The sequence below is a fragment of the Bubalus bubalis genome, chromosome 5, assembly GCF_019923935.1.
Source record: "Bubalus bubalis isolate 160015118507 breed Murrah chromosome 5, NDDB_SH_1, whole genome shotgun sequence".
NCBI lineage: Eukaryota > Metazoa > Chordata > Mammalia > Artiodactyla > Bovidae > Bubalus > Bubalus bubalis.
In genome coordinates, this window is record NC_059161.1 from 77,843,847 (window position 1) to 77,865,320 (window position 21,474).

Sequence of the window (21,474 nt, forward strand, 5' to 3'; positions counted from 1 at the left end):
CCATAGATCTGAAATGAGCTATTTTCTCTAAGGGCATCTGATTGATTTCTGTGGAAAAAGGGTTTTTTCCACAGCGACCATAATATTGGCATTGGGAGTGTTTATTATTAGGTTGATCATTGGTATTAGGCCTTTTCTGTGGACAAAACTAGGGGAAAAAATGTTTAATGTCAATACGTGGTGAGTTTCTATTGATACTGCCTGTTTAAGTTCAGGATTAGAGATTCAGTTCAGTTCAGTTCAGTCGCTCAGTCGTGTCCGACTCTTCGCAACCCCATGAATCGCAGCACGCCAGGCCTCCCTGTCCATCACCAACTCCCGGAGTTCACTCAGACTCATGTCCATCGAGTCAGTGATGCCATCCAGCCATCTCATCCTCTGTCGTCCCCTTCTCCTCCTGCCCCCAATCCCTCCCAGCATCAGAGTCTTTTCCATGACTTTTCACATGAGGTGGCCAAAGTACTGGAGTTTCAGCTTTAACATCATTCTCTCCAAAGAAATCCCAGGGCTGATCTCCTTCATAATGGGCTCGTTGGATCTCCTCGCAGTCCAAGGGACTCAAGAGTCTTCTCCAACACCACAGTTCAAAAGCATCAATTCTTGGGCGCTCAGCTTTCTTCACAGTCCAACTCTCACATCCATACGTGACCATATGGAAAAACCATAGCCTTGACTAGACAGACCTTTGTTGGCAAAGTAATGTCTCTGCTTTTCAATATGCTATCTAGGTTGGTCATAACTTTTCTTCCAAGGAGTAAGCATCTTTTAATTTCATGGCTGCAATCACCATCTGCAGTGATTTTGGAGCCCCCAAAAATAAAGTCTGACACTGTTTCCACTGTTTCCCCATCTATTTCCCATAAAGTGATGGGACCAGATGCCATGATCTTCGTTTTCTGAATGTTGAGTTTTAAGGCAACTTTTTCACTCTCCTCTTTCACCTTCATCAAGAGGCTTTTTAGTTCCTCTTCACTTTCTGCCATAAGGGTGGTGTCATCTGCATATCTGAGGTTATTGATATTTCTCCCGGCAATCTTGATTCCAGCTTGTGTTTCTTCCAGTCCAGCGTTTCTCATGATGTACTCTGCATAGAAGTTAAATAAGCAGGGTGACAATATACAGCCTTGACGTAACTCCTTTTCCTATTTGGAACCAGTCTGTTGTTCCAGTTCTAACTGTTGCTTCCTGACCTGCATACAAATTTCTCAAGAGGCAGGTCAGGTGGTCTGGTATTCCCATCTCCTGAAGAATGTTCCACAGTTTGTTGTGATCCACACAGTCAAAGGCTTTGGCATAGTCAATAAAGCAGAAATAGATGTTTTTCTGGAACTCTCTTGCTTTTTTGCTGGTCCAGCAGATGTTGGCAATTTGATCTCTGGTTCCTCTGCCTTTTCTAAAACCAGCTTGAAAATCTGGAAGTTCACGGTTCACATATTGCTGAAGCCTGGCTTGGAGAATGTTGAGCATTACTTTACTTAGAAGATTGAGGGGTTAGAGATTACATGTGTTTATATATACACATACATATATATTTTACTTCTCTAATTTCTACCACACTGAAACGGAGCTCAATGCCTGGCCTAGCAGGTATGTATGTGTGTGTGAGAAGCAAAAAGAGCCACCGGTCAGCCATTACTGTGCCACCAGAAACTAGAAGCTGGCCCAGAGGCATGCTCATTGTTTTTCCTGGTCCAAAGGAAATGAACTTTGTGGCTAGCCCCATACACATCATTTACCTGTGTGGTTAGACTTATTCCTAAGTAATGTATTCTTTTGATGCACTTGTAAATAAGATTGTTTTCTTGGGCTTCCCTTGTGGCTCAGTGGTAAAGAATCCGCCTGCCAGTGCCGGAGACACAGGTTTGATCCCTGTTGGAAGGGAAGGAAGATCCCACATTCAAAGAGCAGCTGGGCCCGCGCACCACAACTATTGAGCCTTTGCTCAAAGAGCCGAGGAAGTGCACCTACTGAAGCCTAGAGCCGAGATAAGGCCCTCTGAAATTAAGAAAACAATCTTTTTTATATAATCTCACTTACTTATTCGTTGGCTATGCCGGGTCTTTGTTGCTGTGCAGGCTTTTTCTCTAGCTGCAGTGAGAGGAGCTCCAGGTGTGGTCTGCAGGCCAAAGATTGTTTTCTTAATTTCAGAGGGCCTTGCTGCGGCTAAGTTGCTTCAGTCGTGTCCGACTCTGTGCGACCCCATAGACGGCAGCCCACCAGGCTCCCCCATCCCTGGGATTCTCCAGGCGAGCACATAGGAGTGGGTTGCCATTTCCTCCTCCAATGCAGGAAAGTGAAAAGTGAAAGTGAAGTCGTTCAGTCGTGTCCGACTCTTAGCGACCCCATGGACTGCAGCCCACCAGGCTCCTCCATCCATGGGATTTTCCAGGCAAGAGTACTGGAGTGGGGTGCCATTGCCTTCTCTGTCAGAGGGCCTTACTAGCGCAAATTTTCAATCCTGGAGACCCGCTAAGCAGCTCACAGGCTGTGAGGCCTTGTGTTGGTAGTTCTTCAGTTTTTTGTTTTTTCTTTTGCATTATAGTGGATTCACAACGGTAGTTCCTCAGCTTTAAACTACGTTCCTCACAGAAATGCCAGCTCACTAAGAAGTACAGAAAGGGGGGAAAGAAGAAGGAAACTGCAAGTAACCTCAGTTCCGTTCAGTTCAGTTCAGTCGCTCAGTCGTGTCTGACTCTTTGCGACCCATGAATCGAAGCACGCCAGGCCTCCCTGTCCATCACCAACTCCCGGAGTTCACTCAGACTCACGTCCATCGAGTCACTGATGCCATCCAGCCATCTCATCCTCTGTCGTCCCCTTCTCCTCCTGCCCCCAACCCCTCCCAGCATCAGAGTCTTTTCCAATGAGTCAACTCTTCGCATGAGGTGGCCAAAGTACTGGAGTTTCAGCTTTAGCATCATTCCTTCCAAAGAAATCCCAGGGCTGATCTTCAGAATGGACTGGTTGGATCTCCTTGCAGTCCAAGGGACTCTCAAGAGTCTTCTCCAACACCACAGTTCAAAAGTATCAATTCTTCAGTGCTCAGCGTTCTTCACAGTCCAACTCTCACATCTATACATGACCACAGGAAAAACCATAGCCTTGACTAGACAGACCTTTGCTGGCAAAGTAATGTCTCCACTTTTCAATATGCTATCTAGGTTGGACATAACTTTCCTTCCAAGGAGTAAGCGTCTTTTAATTTCATGGCTGCAGTCACCATCTGCAGTGATGTTGGAGCCCCAAAAAATAAAGTCTGACACTGTTTCCACTGTTTCCCCATCTATTTCTCATGAAGTGATGGGACCGGATGCCATGATCTTCCAAATAAGATTTACTCAGTCCTTTCCATGTGGGTCTCAGATGAGTAAAGGACACAACCTGGCCAGTGTCCTTTAAGATCAGTAATTTAGATGGAAAGGAATAAGAGGGATGAATCAGGTGTACATAGGCGCATCAGGCAGGATGTATGTAGAAAATTTCAGAACACAAAGCAAAGATGTTAACAGAATTTAGAGAAAGGAAACGATTGTTGTGGAGACAGGAGGGTCCAGCTATCCGCACCTCCCTACCCTCATCCCCCAGTGCCTGCCATCTCCTAGAGCGGGATGGAGTGCTGGCTTGTGGTCTGAGCCCAGGAAATGGAGAGGGGCTGGACTAGGGTTGGATGGGCACTACCCCATCCTTTGTTCCTTCGTGGGTCTGTCCTTCCAGCCTGGGGTGCTTCTCCCTGCAGGAACGGGAGTGGGAGGGGCGGGGGTAGGCAGCCTGGGTCTCGGGCTGCTACTTGTGCAGCCGGGGAAAGAGCTCTTGGTTTCCAGGATCAGATTCGAATACAGCAGCCTGGCAGTTTTGTCCCCGTTGGCTGGAGGGTTGTGCAGAGTTGGAACTCGCTGATACCCAACACCGTCACGAGATCTCCACACATGAGGAGGTAGCGTGGGGTGCCCTGGCAACCCCGTCCTTTGACTTCAGCCTGCCCTTGACTAACGTCTGACCTTTGACAAGTCATCCCACTGTGTGTGCGCTGAGGGGTTAGCCGACCGTCTCTGCAGACACAGCTCTGGACTCCCGCCCTTTGTGGCCCCGTGCCACGTTCTGCTCCCCAGGACGCTGTTTAGTACCCTACAGTGCCCAGTGGGCATTCTCTCCTTCTCGTCACACAGTCTTTGTCTAGTTTCCCGTGTGCTGGACCTGACGTGCACCCCGGGGCTGTGGCAATGAAGAGACAGCCACTGAGCTCAGATGCAGCCGGGCGGGGGCACACCGGGAGGGCCTCCTGCACCTTAGGGGGCTCTGTCCTGGGGAGGGGGTGGCCTCCAGGGAAGCGAGGTGAGAGGCCGTCCGTGAAAAGCTGCCTGGACCCCGAGACTCCCTCACAGGCGGCCGTGACTTCTCCCAGTGACCTGAAGAGAGTGGAGCGGTGGGAGGACCCTGGGATCCTTCTTCACCAGGGATGGCCCCGAGGCTTGCTGAGAAGAGGTGACTTGTCCCGGGCACACTGACGCGGGGCTGTTTCTGTGCTACTCAGTGGAAGTGAGGGGTACGGGGGAAGACTCTGCGTTATCTTTGCAGCTTGTATTCTTCCAATATAAAAAGTTTCTTTCTTTTTAATGTGGAGGACTTTTGATCCATCTCACCACCTTCTAATAGGCACCCAAAAAATCTATTAATCAACCATTACTATTCACTCATAGGTGTAAGGCACCATTGTACATATAACTAAGGGGGTTACGAAGATATATCAAAGGTGGTCTTTGTAAGTACTGAGGCTTCTCCATGGAAAAATAAAGCTTGTTCAAATGAGGTTATTTCTAATGGTGCAAGGCAGTTTGACACGTGCCAACGATACATAGAAGTACAAGGAGGATGGGGGAAAGACCACTGCCAGGAGGATGCTTTTAAAATAGGGACAGAGATTCAGTTCAGTTCAGTTCAGTCACTCAGTCGTGTCCGACTCTTTGCCACACCATGGACTGCAGCACGCCAAGCCTCCCTGTCCATCACCAACTCCCGGAGTTCACCCAATTACATGTCCATCACGTCGGTGATGCCACCCAACCAACTCATCCTCTGTCGTCTCCTTCTCCTCCTGCCTTCAATCTTTCCCAGCATCAGGGTCTTTTCCTGACTCAGTTCTTCTCATCAGGCGGCCAAAGTATTGGCGTTCCAGCTTCAACATCAGTCCTTCCGATGAACACTCAGGACTGATCTCCTTTAGGATGGACTAGTTGGATCTCCTTGCAGTCCAAGGGACTCTCAAGAGTCTTCTCCAACACCACAGTTCAAAAGCATCAATTCTTCAGCTCTCAGCTTTCTTTATAGTCCAACTTTCACATCCATACATGACCACTGGAAAAACCATAGCCTTGACTAGACAGACCTTTGTTGGCAGAGTAATGTCTCTGCTTTCTAATATGCTATCTAGATTGGTCATAACTTTCCTTCCAAGGAGTAAGCATCTTTTATTTTTTATTTTTTTTCAATTCTGAATACTCTTATATTAGCTCCACTTCAAGCATCAAAACAAATTAAAAAAAAATCCACGCCGGTCAAACTGCTACAAAACAGTTCTTTAAACAGGTTGGAGGCACAGGTATGGCTTCATTCTGCTGCATCACAGTTATATCGGGCAGTTTTGCTTACCTAATTCTGTTTCTGAAACAAGCAACATCCAAAACAGACAAGAGTCAGGAATGTGCCGATTGTCTCCATGTTTCCATGCGCTCCCTGATCAGGCCTTCTTCCTGGCATTACTGAGCTTTCTCTCCCTGACTCTCAAAAGCCTAGTTCCTTTCTCAGGACTGACACGGGGTCATCAATCATATGAACCCAAAGTTTTTAGTCTTGAAAGTGACTTTAGAAGAGGGTATAGGGCTATCCGCCCTGGTATACCTCCATGGGGCGGAGAAGGAGGAGGGCAGGGGTGAGAAAGTCACCCTTCTCAGGGAGCAACCAAGGCTGACACAGAAGGCAGGATGCACTGTTAAGTCCTGACCAGGGTCAGACTGCAAGAATAATCCTTTGGGCCTCAGAAAACCAGTCTGAAGCCAAGGTGATCAGCTTAGTGAAGTAGTCAAAGTCACTCAGTCATGTCCGACTCTTGCGACCCCATGGGCTAGCCCGCAAAGTTCCTCTGTCCATGGGATTCTCCAGGCAGGAATACTGAGTGGGTTGCCATTTCCTTCTCCAGGTAAGCGTCTGTTAATCTCATGGCTACAGTCACCATCTGCAACGATTTTGGAGACCCAAAAAATAAAGTCAGCCACTGTTTCCCCATCTATTTGGCATGAAGAGATGGGACTGGATGCCATGATCTTAGTTTTCTGAATGTTGAGCTTAAGCCAACTTTTTCACTCTCCTCTTTCACTTTCATCAAGAGGCTCTTTAGTTCCTCTTTGCTTTCTGTCATAAGGGTGGTCATCTCACACGCTAGTAAAGTAATGCTCAAAATTCTCCAAGCCAGGCTTCAACAATACGTGAACCGTGAACTTCCAGATGTTCAAGCTGGTTTTAGAAAAGGCAGAGAAACCAGAGATCAAATTGCCAACATCTGCTGGATCATTGAAAAAGCAAGAGAGTTCCAGAAAAACATCTATTTCTGCTCTATTGACTATGCCAAAGCCTTTGACTGTGTGGATCACAATAAACTGTGGAAAATTCTGAAAGAGATGGGAATACCAGACCACCTGACCTGCCTCTTGAGAAACCTGTATGCAGGTCAGGAAGCAACAGTTAGAACTGGACATGGAACAACAGACTGGTTCCAAATAGGAAAAGAAGTATGTCAAGGCTGTATATTGTTACTGTGCTTATTTAACTTATATGCAGGGTACATCATGAGAAACACTGGGCTGGATGAAGCACAAGCTGGAATCAAGATTGCCAGGAGAAATATCAATAACCTCAGATATGCAGAGGACAAAGATTATTGCCTTCTAAAAAAAGTTCAGGGGTTTTTGACTTAATGAACACTTTAGAAATACATGAGCACTTTAGTCAATTATATATACATTTTCTCAGTCTTCTTGCATTAGTCATAAATATCCTTCACCCTGACTGCCTCACTGCTAACCTCACTGCCCCGTCATGTCGTTCCTCTCCTGGACTAATTCATTAACCTTAGCCATTTCCCTTTCTCCAGTCTAATCTCCATTTACCCTAACTGCTTGGACTGCAAGCAGTTACAGGCAAGTTAGGTCCATGCTTGTCCCGCAGCCTGAGCTAGCTTCCCATGCGCTGAGCTGACGGCCCTGCGCAGCGGAGCCTCAGGAGACTCACCTGCATGTGGCTCCTTCACACGTGGCTCCATCCACCTCTTTATCCCCTTCCTCTCCACCTCCTCGTTCTCCCATCTCCTCAAACACCACTCCAGCCACAGTGGGTTTCTTCCCACTCCTCAACCAAACTTGGCTCGTATGAGCCTCAGGACTTCTGGCCTTGCTGCACTCTCTTTGTGGAAAACCCTCTGCTTCTCTGCCTACAGCAGTTGTAGTTATTCTCCAGCCTTCAGCTTAAACCTCTCCTTCTTTGGTTCCCTGTAGTTAATCACTTCCTTTTCTGTCTTCCCATAACACACTGCTAACGTGCTACTCATGTATGTTAGACAAAAACGTGGCTTATCCCACAGAATGGGGGAAAATAATGGAGCGACTGACAAGGGATTCATCTTCGAAATATATTCATATAAACAGCCCATGCAGCTCAATAACAAAAAACAACCCAATCAAAAAATGGCTGGAAGACCCAAATGGATATTTCTCCAAAGAAGCCCAAAAAGTACATGAAAAGATGCTCAATATTATTAACTATTAGACAAATGCAAATCAAAACTACAGTGAGGTATCACCTCACACTGTCAGAATGCTGCTGAGTCACTTCAGTCGTGTCCGACTCTGTGTGACCCCATAGACGGCAGCCCACCAGGCTCCCCTGTCCCTGGGATTCTCCAGGCAAGAACACTGGAGTGGGTTGCCATTTCCTTCTCCAATGTGTGAAAGTGAAGTCGCTCAGTCGTGTCCGACCCTCAGCGACCCCATGGACTGCAGCCTACCAGGCTCCTCTGTCCATGGGATTTTCCAGGCAAGAGTACTGGAGTGGGGTGCCATGGCCTTCTCTGCACTGTCAGAATGGCCATCATCAAAAAAAATCCACAAACAATAAATGCTGGAGAGGGTGTGGAGAAAGGGGAACTTTTCTATACTGTTGGTGGGAATGTAAATTGGTACAACCACTATGGAGAAGAGGATGAAGATTCCTTAAGAAAACCAAAAACAGAGCTACCATATAATCCAGCAGTCCCACTCCTGAGCATTTACCTGGGGAAAACCATAATTTGAAACGACACATGCCCTCCAGTGTTCATTCCAGCATTATTTACAATAGCTAGTATATGGATCGGAGAAGGCCATGGCACCCCCTCCAGTACTCTTGCCTGGAAAATCCCATGGATGGAGGAGCCTGGTGGGCTGCAGTCCATGGGGTCGCTAGGAGTCAGATATGACTGAGCGACTTCACTTTCACTTTTCACTCTCATGCATGGGAGAAGGAAATGGCAACCCACTCCAGTGTTCTTGCCTGGAGAATCCCAGGGACAGGGGAGCCTGGTGGGCTGCCGTCTATGGGGTTGGACAGGACTGAAGTGACTTAGCAGCAGTATATGGAAGCAACCGAAATATCCATTGACAGATGAATGGATAAAGAAGATGTGGTACACATATACAATGGAATATCACTCAGTCATAAAAAAGAACAAAATAATGCCATTTGTAGCAACATGGATGGACCCTGAGATTATCATACTGAGTGAAGTAAGTCAGGAGGAGAAAGGACAAATATTGTATGATATTGCTTGTAAGTGGAATCTAAAAATGGTACAAATGAACCTATTTACAAAATAGAAATAGAGTCACAGATGTATAAATCAATCTTACATTCACCAAGGGGAAAGGGAGGCGGGGTAAGCTGGGAGATTGGGATTGACATATACACACTACTACCTATAAAATAGGTAACTAATAAGGACCTACTGTTTAGCACAGGGAACTCTACTCAGTACTCTGTAATGACCTATACGAAAAAAGAATCTAAAAAATAGTCAATATATGTATAACTGATTTACTTTGCTGTAGAGCAGAAGCTAGCACACCATTGTAAATCAATTATATTCTAATAAAACAAAACTTGGCATAATCATCTATGAATTCTTTCCACAAACACTTTTTAAGTAGCTACCATGTGCCAGGACTGTGGCAGGGTGAAAAGATAGGAGCCCTCTTGGAGGTCTCTTGGAGGTCCCCAACCAATGAGGACTTTGGAGACACACAGAAGCAATTAAGAACGTGTGCAGTGCTGTGATGAGGGGCCCAGGGCTAGGGGGGTACACACGGGGGCCCCTGTCTGGTCGGGATGAGCTCAGGTGGGGGTGGGGTAGAGAGGGCGCCCCAGAGGTGATGGTAAATGAGATGGGGAGCCCAAGCAGACATGTGCAGTCTGTTCTCCTATCAAGTTTCCCCAGAGCAAAACCTGCATCTCATTCATTGTTATGTTGCCCATATCCAGGTCTGTAGCTACACACAGTAGGGGATCACTAAATTTGCTTACTTGATTAAATGACTTGTTGAGCAAACAAAATGAATGCGCGAATAAAAACCATCTTATTTTTAAGCAAACGGACAACCTCAGCTTAACACCCCAGCTTCTAATATCAGGTGGTTGAGCTGAGGATGAAGGCCGTGTTTTGCCTTTGCATTTCATGTGGTTTATTGTGGTACTTTTTTCTTTTTTTTTTTTTTTGACCTTTAGGTTTGGTTTAGTAATACTGTGTGAGTGGTTTCGCGTTTTTTTTTGGAAAGAGTTTGTGGCTTTTGTTTCAGTATGCGTAGAAGTAAGTATTTAATGTGTATGAACTTTATGGATAGATAATATTTCCTTTAAAATACTTGTAAAATTTTCTTAATGTAAAAAAAAAAAAGAAAAATTACAGGTGTGAAGCGGGACTGGAAAGAGACTAGGGGTGATGGGCTGGACAGTAGGGGAAGAGAGACTTGGATGACCCTGCCTTTACGTCCGGGAGTTCAAAGCAGTTTCCCATCCAATGTCTCTCTTGTTCAAAACCAGGGCCAGGCCTTTTGAGTGACCATCATCTACTTCTATGGTTAATTTTATGTGTCAACTTGACTGGGCTACAAGGTGCCCAACTATTTGGTTAAACATTATGATGAATCTTATCTGTGAAGATGTCTGGGGATGAGGATGATATTTAAATTGGTAGATGGAGTGAAGCCAAAATGGGTGGGCCTCGTCCAATGTGGAAGGTCTGCATAGAAAAAAAAGGCTGACCTTCCTCTGTGTTAAACAGAGTTCCTTCTTCCTGACTGCCCTCAAATTGGAACGTCGACTTTTTCCTGCCTTTGGACTCACACCGAAACATTGGTGGTTCCTGGGACTTAAGCCTGCTAGTCTTCATCTTGGAGCTGTGCCACTGTTCTCCGGGCTCTCAGGCCTCTGGGCTTGGATGGAACCGCACCACAGGCTCTCGGTTGACAGATGATGAAATTGCAGCCCAAGAAGGAAGGATCTTTACCTGGCACACTTTACCTACTGTATTCACTACATAGCTGATGCTTGAAATCGCCTTAACTGGAAACCATATTTGCAAAGGATACTTAAAATGCAAATATCCCTAGGAAAATAATATACTGATATGGATTCATAAGAGAATATAAATGACTTGGTGGAATGTTTTCTGAAGAGCAGTTTTGGGTGGGGGAAGGCAAGTGTACAGGGTGAAATGGTAGACACAGTTCTTACCCTCTTTGAGGTCCTTGATGGATGAGAGTTTCAGAGACAGACGGAAGCAAGCCATGCACGATGGGCACATCTGGATCTTAAAAGGAGGAGGCATTGGGGACAGTGGGAGGTGGGTACAGGAGGGGCAGTGCAGGCCCCCAGACCTCACCTCCTTTGACCTCAAGCACTGCCCCAGACCACGGTCATTTGTATTGTGCTGGGAAGTTGAGACTTCACGCATCCGGGGCATGAATGGCTGGAGCCGGCCAATCCTTAATTTCAGTGAGCTTGCAGGAAATTTCTGAAAACACAGACTTCTAGCAGTAACGCTTGCCTCTTTTTAGAAATCAAATTTTGTGTGCATGTGTCTGCCTTCCTGGCTACACTGGGATGTGTCATGGGTAGAGTGGGTGGCAGGTTATGTTGGGATGTGTTGTGGATAGAGTGGGCAAGGCTGTTTCGAGCCATGAGGTAACCAGAAGCCTATTTTCAAACCTTTTGTGTAACTTTTCTGCTTTTTGCTTGTATGAAGCTTCTGATTGAGTGTTCTCTTTATGGCAACAGCTTGAGGGAGGAAACTGTATTATGCCCATCTGGCCAGTATCATATTTGTCCTTCCTATTTAAAACGGGGGCAGCGGGCAAGATGGTGAAGATACTTGAAATCCCACCACACGATGAAGGTAAAAGGAGTCAGGGATGTGTTTAGTTTGGAGAAGAGACTCCTCAGGAGACTTGAGAGCAGTCTTCAGCTATTTAAAGAGCTGGTCTGTGTTCTCCCGAGGGCAGGGCCTGCCTGGAGGACGGTCACAGGAATACAGATTTTGATAGTCAAGAGTACACGGGCTGTTTCAGAAGGTAGGGGCGTTCTCTGCACTGGAGGCACTGGACGCGTGCTTGGTGCAGGGTAAGCATGAAGGGCTGATTGGCCTATGCTACTTTTTAAATTTATTCATCTGTTTGGCTTTATTGGGTCTCAGCCGCGGTGCGTGGGCTTCTCCCTAGATGCCCTGCAGCATGTGGGATCTTAGTTTCCTGACCAGGGATTGAACCCATGTCCCCTGCATCGGAAGGCAAATTCTTAACCACTGGACCACCAGGGAAGTCCCTCTGTCATCTTTCATGTAGATCTATTTTTGATGCAGATTTTGAGATTCTCTGGTATGAGGCTACAGACTAGAGGAGTCTGAAGAGATTTAAGTATGACCATGCATCCAACCAAACATATCGGTCTGTTGTGTATGAAGCGCTGTTTGGCATGAGAAACTAAAGTCCCCATCCCAAAGGCACAGATGCCTTTAATACAAAGTAGAATGTTGTGGGTCTTCCCTGGTGGTCCCCTGGTTAAGAATCTGCCTGCCAATGCAGGGCACGTGAGTTTGCTCCCTGGTCCGGGAAGATCCCACATGCCATGGAGCAGCTAAGCCTGCGCACCACAAGTACGGAAGCCTGCACTCTAGAGCTTGCGCTCCACAACAAGAGAAGCCACCGCTTCTCAGTGAGAAGCCTGAGCACCACGACTAGAGAGCAGCCCCTGCTCACACAGCGAGAGAAAGCGTGTGCCCAGCAACGAAGAGCCAGGGCAGCCCAAAATCAATAGATAAAGCTTCTAAAGTTTTAAAAAATATTTTTAAAAAGTGGACTGTTGTGTAGGCTGTACGGTGTGCATTTTTCTTCTTCTGTTGGATACAGAACCTGGACAAGCAGGCAGAGTTAGGCTAGAAGCCAGGAGGTTGTTTTAAGATAGCTAAGGGGAATGGGTCAGTAAGAAACAGCAAGAGGGGACTGGATGGGGAAGGTGTTGGGGTGATCGGTCCCACGCTGTTCAGAAGGGGTGCTCTTGCCTGCACCTATTGTGCCTTTGGCGTGTCAGGTTACCATGTGCTATGGTCTGAATGTTGTTGTCTTCCCTAAATCTGTGTATTGGCTTCCTAACCCCCAAAGATGATGGTTATTAGGAGGTGGGGCCTTTGGGGTGTGTTTCAGTCATGAGGGTGGAGCCTTTGTGAGTGGGATTAGCGCTCCTATAAAAGAAAGTCCACAGAGCTCTCTTGCTACTTCCACCCTGTGAGGACAGAAAGAGGTGTTGGTTCTGGCCCGGGAAGCAGGCTCTCACCAGAACGTGACCATGCTAGTGCCTTGATTCTGGGCTTCCCCGCCTTCAGAATGGTGAGAAATAAGGTTTCTGTTTATAAGCTGTGTGGTCTGTGGTATTTTGTTATAGCAGCCTGAATGGTCTAAGACATCATGAAACATTTGACTCATTCATCTCACTCCCTCTGCCCATACACCGTACTCACCAGTTAGCAGGATGCTCATGATGTGGCCTTTCACGTTAATTTCTCTATGGGACACATCTCAGTCTTCTAATCATTGCTTGTCCTCCTATTACCCTTGACTGAGGTTACTTATGGCCCTCTCTCTTTGCACAGGACCTGGTACTTAGCAGCAACTCATGAAATTTCTATTAAATGATGAAGGCTGGAGGGAACTATCACATTTAATTGTGGTGGAAGAGGGCAGTGGTCAGAAGAAATAGAGATGTAACATTTGAGAGCTGGGCTTTCCTTGAAGTGGGAGTTCCTCATTCAGCACTTGCTGAGTCCCTATTATACCAGACACTGATCTAGGGGACACTGGGTGTACAGAGGTGACAGATACAGTACTTTTTCAAAGAATTCCATGGAATAGAGGAGACATTCCAGGCTGAGGGAACTACACACACAAAGTCCTGGGAATGCTTGATATGTTTGAGGGGCTCTACTATGTATGGTTGGAGATTAGCCCGAAAAAGGGCTAGAATGCAAAGGGTCACTAATCAAAATAGGAAATGCTGTAGGATGATATGGCCTTTATACCTTACTCTTCACAGGCCTCTTGGGCCAGAGTTTGGACTTTATCCCGGAAGCAGCAGAAAAATCAATCACAGGACACTAACATGGATGAGTGACATAATCAAATGTGGGTTTTAACAATTTTTCTTGTGGTAATGTGGAGGATGAGCTGAAATGCCTGGATACTGGGAGGGAAAGTAGAAAGCTATTGCAGTAGTCCTGGCAAGAGATGGTAAGAGCCTTTGGGATATGCATGAGGAGGGAACAGATGTGAGATATTCTAGAGATTAGGTACAACAGACCATGGTGACCAGTTGCAGAGGGTGAGGAAAAAGGACTCATTAGAGATGACTGAAATGTCTGTGGAATGCTTTCAACTGAGGGGAAGGAGAATTTGGGGAAGGTGTGGCAGGGTATATATTCTGAGATGGAGGGAGGGTCATGAGGTCAGCCAGGGGAAAATACTCTGTAAGAAGCTGGAAGCAGGGATCCAGAGTTCAGGGCAGAAGTACAGATCAGAGATAAAGGTTAAAGGTCATTAGCACTGGGTTGGTGAACAGAGCCATAGAGAGATTGAGGTCTCTTGTGGGGAGAAGCCCAAAGACAGAACTCTGAGGCAAGGATAGAACCCATTCTTCAGAGCTGGTGGAACAGAAGCCCCCAAAGAGAGAAAAACTGGCCAGAGAGATAGAAGGAGAATCATGGAAGCCGAGAGAGAACTGTGTTTCAGGGAAAGTGCCAGGCAGGGACATCTAAGTTTGCTTTGGAGGTCAGGGTATTTTGCCTAAGGGGATGATGTCTGAATTAGTCTTAAGGATAGAGAACAGGATGAGGACTAGAAGGGGGAGGTTGGATCTGGCCATTTGGATGACTGTAACCTTCTCTAGGGCAAAGTCAGTGGTGGGGCCAGTAAACAAACACATTCAGTGGATTAAAGATTGAGTATAAGGTGAGAAAGCATAGGTGGCAAATATAAACATTATTTTTTGAAGCTCAGTACCAAAGGGCTTCCCCGATAACTTAGTTGGTAAAGAATCCACCTGCACTGCAGAAGACCCCAGTTCTATTCCTGGGTTGGGAAGATCCCCTGGAGAAGGGAAAGGCTACCCACTCCAGTATTCTGGCCTAGAGAATTCCATGGACTGTACAGTCCATGGAGTCGCAAAGAGCCGGACATGACTGAGTGACTTTCACTAAAGGGAAGGAAAGAGAGGAAAAGGTAGGCTGAGAGTTGGGGCTTCCTAAGGATGGTGACTTGTACCCCAGCACACTTCTCTGCATCATGCATGTTTGCACTGTTCATCTTGATGATCTAGTCATTCTGTGAGCATTTATTGAGTATGGTCCCTCCTGGGATAGGGACCATTCTGGGTGCTGGACTGCAATGGGGAACAAGACCTCTCAAGGACCTCATCCAAAGGTTAAAGAGACAAATAAGAAATTTCAGGGGCTTCCCTGATGGCTCAGTGGTAAAGAATCCACCTGCCAATATAGAAGACATGGGTTCGATCCCTGAACTGTGAAGATCACACATGCCGTGGAACAGCCAAGCCCATGTGCCACAACTACTGAGCCTGTGCTCTGGAGCCTGGGGCCTGAAATTACTGAGCCCACGTGCTGCAGCTACTGAGGCCTGTGCACCCTGGAGCCTGTGCTCCAAAACGAGAGAAGCCATTGCAATGGGGAGCCTGAGCACAACTAGAGAGTGGCCCCCGCTTACCACAACCAGAGAAAAAAGCCCACGCAGCCACAAAAATCCAGCAGAGCCAAAAATAAACACAATTATTTTAAGCAAAAAAGAAATTTCAGGTCAGTGCCACAGACAGGGTTAGTACTGGATACGCCGGGAGATACTGGATGTCACAGACCCAGCCTGGAGGCTTGGGAGGACTCCCTGGAGCAGGTGACATCTGAGCTGAGGCCTAAAGTAGAAGATAGCCAGGTAGGGAAGGGCAGGGGAAAAGGCATTCCAAGCAGAATGTCTTTCCTGCACATCCCCCCCCCCACCTTTCTCTAAACCCTAGACACCCTGGATGTCCATGGAGAACATGAGGAACCTCCTGTCCATGGTACCCTCGCCTCCCAGAACTTGTTTTTGCCCCCATTTGGCATGCTTTCCTATGTCATAGTGACTTCTGCTCCCTCCTCTATCAGAAACCTCTAAAGAGAAGAGACTTGGCTTGGCCATCTGTCTGTCTGCTGACATACCTACAGCAGTTCTCATGGCTAATGCTAAAAAAAGTTTATATGGCATCATCTCAGGGCCAAGGACCACTGTCATGGCTAATGTGTTTTCAAGGGAGCCACTGGCAGGCTTAGTAAATAGAGGTATAAAGGGAAACGAAACATAGACAGGAATTAAAATAAGGCTGCGAGAAAAGCCTATGGTGGGAGGTGGAGAGGAAGCAAAGAAGCGAAGAGAAAGTGTGCATAGAGTGGGGAGGGATACAGTTCCAAAGAAAATCTAACCCGAACTCCTTACTCCACACAACCCTGCCTTTGGTTTCTTTTCTGTCATGGGCAGGACTCCTTGTTCTCCCTCTTCAGGGTTTTCCTGTTGGAATCTGATTTCTAGACATATTTCATCAGTTATATGCATCACAACTGCATTTTTTTCAGGAATAAGGAGAAGCTGAGAGAGAGAGAGGTGAGGAAAAAAGCCCTCCAGACCCAGTAATTTTCCCACCTCACAGGGTTGAGCCCAAACAGAATTCAAATTTCCTTCCCTTGAGAGAGGGAAGCTGGTGGCCGTGTCACACTTCTGAATTGGGTACACAACTCACAAGCTAAGTTCTCTAGCACAGCAAAACTAATTTTGTTTTGCAGCTGGATAAATAAAGCAAGGAAGAAAAAAGCAGGCATTACACATTTTTGAATTAGCACCAAGTCTTTCAAACTCCACCTCTTTCAGGAAATGTTCCTTAATGTGGTGGGAGGTGGTAATTTCATTCCCTCTCCCAATCCTGCCTCACCACAAGAAACCCTGTTTAGAGCTGCACTTACCCCTTCATTTGTCAGGCTGACTTTGCTTTGCCCAGTATCTCTGGGTCCTTCAGTGAATTCTGTCTCTGCCAATGGAGTCAAAAGAAAAAAGTGTGGAAGAACTCAAAAACTACCAAGGGAGTTGTACATGGTGATAGTCTCTGAGGGTGTCAGTAACACTGGTCCAAGACTGAAAGTTTCTAGAAAAAAGAACAAAGCCTCTTTGAGTTTTTCCTGCAATAAACAGGTGAGTATTATGCTGAATTAGTGGTTTCTGAATTAATTGTAATTGAAAAAGAAAAATTTTACAGCCAGTTATCATAGTATATGCAAGAGAGGAAACAAAACTTCTAGTTTAAAATTCAGAGCAATACGATCCTACAAGGAGTTGGACAAGCCACCCAGAATCTTGTACGTTACACATGAAGTAGATTTCATGAGCTTTTGTCAATTGAGCTATATCTTTTCTAAAGAGCAGTTAGGAATCAAGTTCCCTCCTCTTCTCTAGAACACACTTCATACCAATTTTCATAAGCCTAGGAAAAAGTACATTTATCAAAGACCAATAAAATTATTTTAGATTAAAAATATAGTGGAGGAAGAAAGAAGTAGCCTGGGTGTAAATTTTAAAGATGAAAGCTATATGAAGTTATTCCTGAGGTGTATTTATGAAGAGTCATTAAATATATTAGATAATCGTTATGCCCCAGGCACGTAACTGCAGTAACTCATGTCTCATCATGTCCTCTCTGAGAAAAACAATGTTCTGTGTGAAATTTACAGCTTGGGCTGAAAGATGTTGCCATGAGCTTTCCTCATAGTCTAGAAGCCACAAGTACCTTGTCCAAAGAGCTTTTCATGGATTTCTCTCTGGACCTTGAATATTCTCTGATTATAAGTCTTATTATTGGAGAGGAAGCACTTCCCTGGTGGCTCACTTGGTAAAGAATCTGCCCGCAATGCGGGAGACCTGGGTTCAATCCCTGGGTTGGAAAGATCCCCTGGAGAAGGGAAAGACTACCCACTCCAGTATTCTGGCCTACAGAATTCCATGGAGTGTGTAGTTCATGGGGTCGCAAAGAGTCGGACACGACAGAGTGACTTTCACTTACTTACTTATTTACTTGGAGAGGAAATATCTTTGTCAAGAATAATAGTCTTTGTGAAAAGACATTTCTAACTTTCATTTCATTGATTGTCTTTGGTGAATTTTAGGTCCTTGATAAGTAGTGGGCTTAGCAAATGCTGCCAGATTTGATAGACAGCTAGCACGCATTTTCATTGGAAAAGACTCTGATGCTGGGAGGAGTTGGGGGCAGGAGGAGAAGGGGACGACAGAGGATGAGATGGCTGGATGGCATCACCGACTCGATGGACGTGAATTTGAGTGAACTCCGGGAGTTGGTGATGGACAGGGAGGCCTGGCGTGCTGCAATTCATGGGGTCGCAAAGAGTTGGACATGACTAACTGAACTGAATTGAACTGAGCATGCATTTTATTTTCAAAGATAACTTTTCCTCTATGATTTCAGTCTTCACAAATATAGTAACTGTAGGATCATTTAATAGTTCAGGCATTGTTTGATCAGCCATCTTTTTCTTTTCACTCTATGCACCACACACTAGAAGTGAAAGGTATGACTTTATTTTTAACAATGTTGAAAGGGAGGCCCAGAAAAGATAAGGATGTTATTTCCTAGGATTTCCTCAAGAGGATTTCCTCAGGAGGATCAAGCTTTGGCTAGATGCCAGAGACCCCTGATTTTTCTTCTTTCATATCAGACGTGGAGCGATTTGCCTCAGATCCGTCCCTGCCTGGGGTTGTTGGTGCTCCTTTTGGTCGAAGGTTATCTCTTCTCCATTTTGTGTGCTGTAAGACATTGCCTGGAAGACGCACAGGTCAACTGGCTGTCTCCATGTTTGCTCAGTAAGTCAGGGTCCATGAAACATCTCTTTAGGAAAACGGGATACATTCATCCCTCATGATCTGTGGAGGGTTGGTTCCAGGAACCCTGAGGATACCAAAATCTGAGGATGCCCAAGCCCCATATATAAAGTATTTGAATATAAAGTACATCCTCCCATATACTTTAAATTATCTCTAGATTGCTTATAATACTAATACAATGTAAATGCCATGTAAATAGTTGTGTGCAGTCAATTAAAGTTTTGCTTTCTGGAACCTTCTGGAATTTTTTCCCCAGAAGTTTAGTTGGATTCATGAATGTGGAACCCCTGGACACAGAGGGCTGCCTGAGCTAACTTAGGGTAATGATGAGGTAGTGAAATAGAAGAGAGGGATCAGGAAGTTGCCTTAAGAAGAAATTATCATAACTTACGGTTTCTTAGAAATGTAACTACGTTAGGGGAACTGGAGTGGCAGGTCTGGGATAATTGACACTCTAGGACATGTCAGGCAGAAACACGTGTTTAAATACTGCATAAAATCTGCAAATTATATGTGAGATAGCCCTGAGTAGTTAAGAATGAGAATCCATCTATCTGGTGGGAAAATGACAAACAAGATAACAAAAAAGCACAGTCTTTCTGGTTGACCAACATAACCACCATGGAGTTTTCAAAAACAGAACCATCTGTTGTGTAAGGAACCCTGGAGAGAGAGTATGTATTTATGGAATCCCACATGGGGAAAACAGGCATATTAATAAACTTTTTAAAAAATTAATTACTCTGAAATCCATTTTTCTTCTAGTTTCTCTGCTGTCAGCATATACTGTGTTGAAACAAACAAACAAAATATCCAGTCAATTTAAAAGCAGACAGACTTGCTATGACTAATTTAAGCACTCCCAAAGTAGGCTCTTTTCCAAAAATATACAGCAATTGACAATACTGGCAGCTCAGTCTCCAGGGTTATGATACAACTAAGACCCTGAGGCTGAATGCGAAGTTTACTGCTACTTTGGGCACAGCAGGCTAATCTGTAAAGGAGCGTCTACAGCCCTTAACTGTTCTTGGTATGGGGCTTCAAAATGAAATCTTCCCATAACCTAATGTTTCCAATGGGTGTACCTTAAATAGTCTACCTTAATAATTCTTATTTTTCCCTCTTGGTTTCTAAAATGGAAGTTGTTGTAAGGAAAAATCTTGAAGGGCTCAGGAGCCCTAGTTCTTTTCAGGTGTTGCATGCTCCTTTTAAAACACATTTCTTAGTGGCCTCCTTAGCACAGTAGGCAGTATGTCAGTCTCAAAAAAATATATTTCTTTTAATTTTTTATTGAAGTTTAGTTGGATTATAGTGTGGTGTTAATTACTGCTGCGGAGAAGGCAATGGCACCCCACTCCAGTACTCTTGCCTGGAAAATCCCATGGACAGAGGAGCCTGGTAGGCTGCAGTCCATGGGGTCGCTAAGAGTCAAACACGACTGAGCGACTTCACTTTCACTTTTCACTTTCAAGCATTGGAGAAGGAAATGGCAACCCACTCCAGTATTCTTGCCTGGAGAATTCCAGGGACGGGGGAGCCTGGTGGGCTGCCGTCTATGGGGTCGCACAGAGTCGGACATGACTGATGCGACTTAGCAGCAGCAGCAGCAATTACAGCTGTGCAGCAAAGTGACTCAGTACACATATATTTACATTCTTTTTCATGGTCCCAAACCCCCACCCCTTGGCAACCACCATTCTATTCTCTAAGTCCCTGATTTTGTTTCTGTTTCATAGATAGGTTCATTTGTAGAATACATTTCTTTACCAACTGCACTATCAGGGAAGCCCTGTAGAACACATTTCTTTATGAAAATATGTGGTAAAATTATTTTTTAAAGCCTAACATCTTTAGGTGTTGTTGCTTTTTCATGAATACCTTTGTGCGTTATAATCACTCTGTATTATGGTGGAGAAGGTTGGAAATCAAAGTAAGTGATGATTCTCTTCCAAAAGGCTTCAAAGGGATAGTAAGATCACATTTCTTCCTTCCTTCCTTCCTTTTAAATCCATAATTTTTCTAGGAACTTTTTCAACTAAGTTTTCATATATATCTTCATAAAATTATTCATAGTATTTTCTGATAGCTTTTTAAAATTAATTTTTATTGGAGTATACTTGATACACAATGTTGTTACTTTGTACTGTACAGCCAGGTAGATCAGTTACACATATCCACTCTTTTTTAGGGTTTCCCTGATAGCTCAGTTGGTCAAGAATCCGCCCACATTGCAGGAGACCCTGGTTTGATCCCGTGGGTTGGGAAGATCCCTTGGAGAAGGGAAAGGCTACCCACTCCAGTATTCTGTTCTGGAGAATTCCATGGACTGTAGAAGTCCATGGGGTCACAAAAAGTCAGACAGGAGTCAGCGACTTTCACTTCACCACTGTTTTTTAACCTTCTCCCATGTAGGTCATTCCAGAGTATTAGAGTTCCCTGAGAGGATCACGTTTCACTGAGTTCAATTAATTTTACCAGGAGGAATTCCCTGGCAGTCCAGTAGTTAGGACTCCTGCTTTCACTGCCGTGGCCAGTGTTCAGTCCCTGGTTGGGGAGCTAAGATCCTGCAAGCTTCTCTGTGCCGCCACAGAGAAATCAACTGTGGGAGCTGAGGAGGCAAACATAAACGACCTCAGGACTTCCCTGGCGGTCCAGGGGCTGAAACTCCATACTCTCAATGCAGGGGGCCAGGCTGCATCCTGATCAGGGAACTAGATCCCACAGGCCGCAACTATAAGATTCTGTGTGCTAAGACCTGGCACAGCCCAGTAAATGCATTTTTTTTAAATGGCATCATCATTTATTATTTTATCTTCTCAGCAGTGCTGTACACGATCTTCATCTTATATGAGGGGGACTTAAGTTCAGAGAGGTGAAGGGACTTAAAGCTAGTAACTGGACACTGGACTGGCTTGTTGTT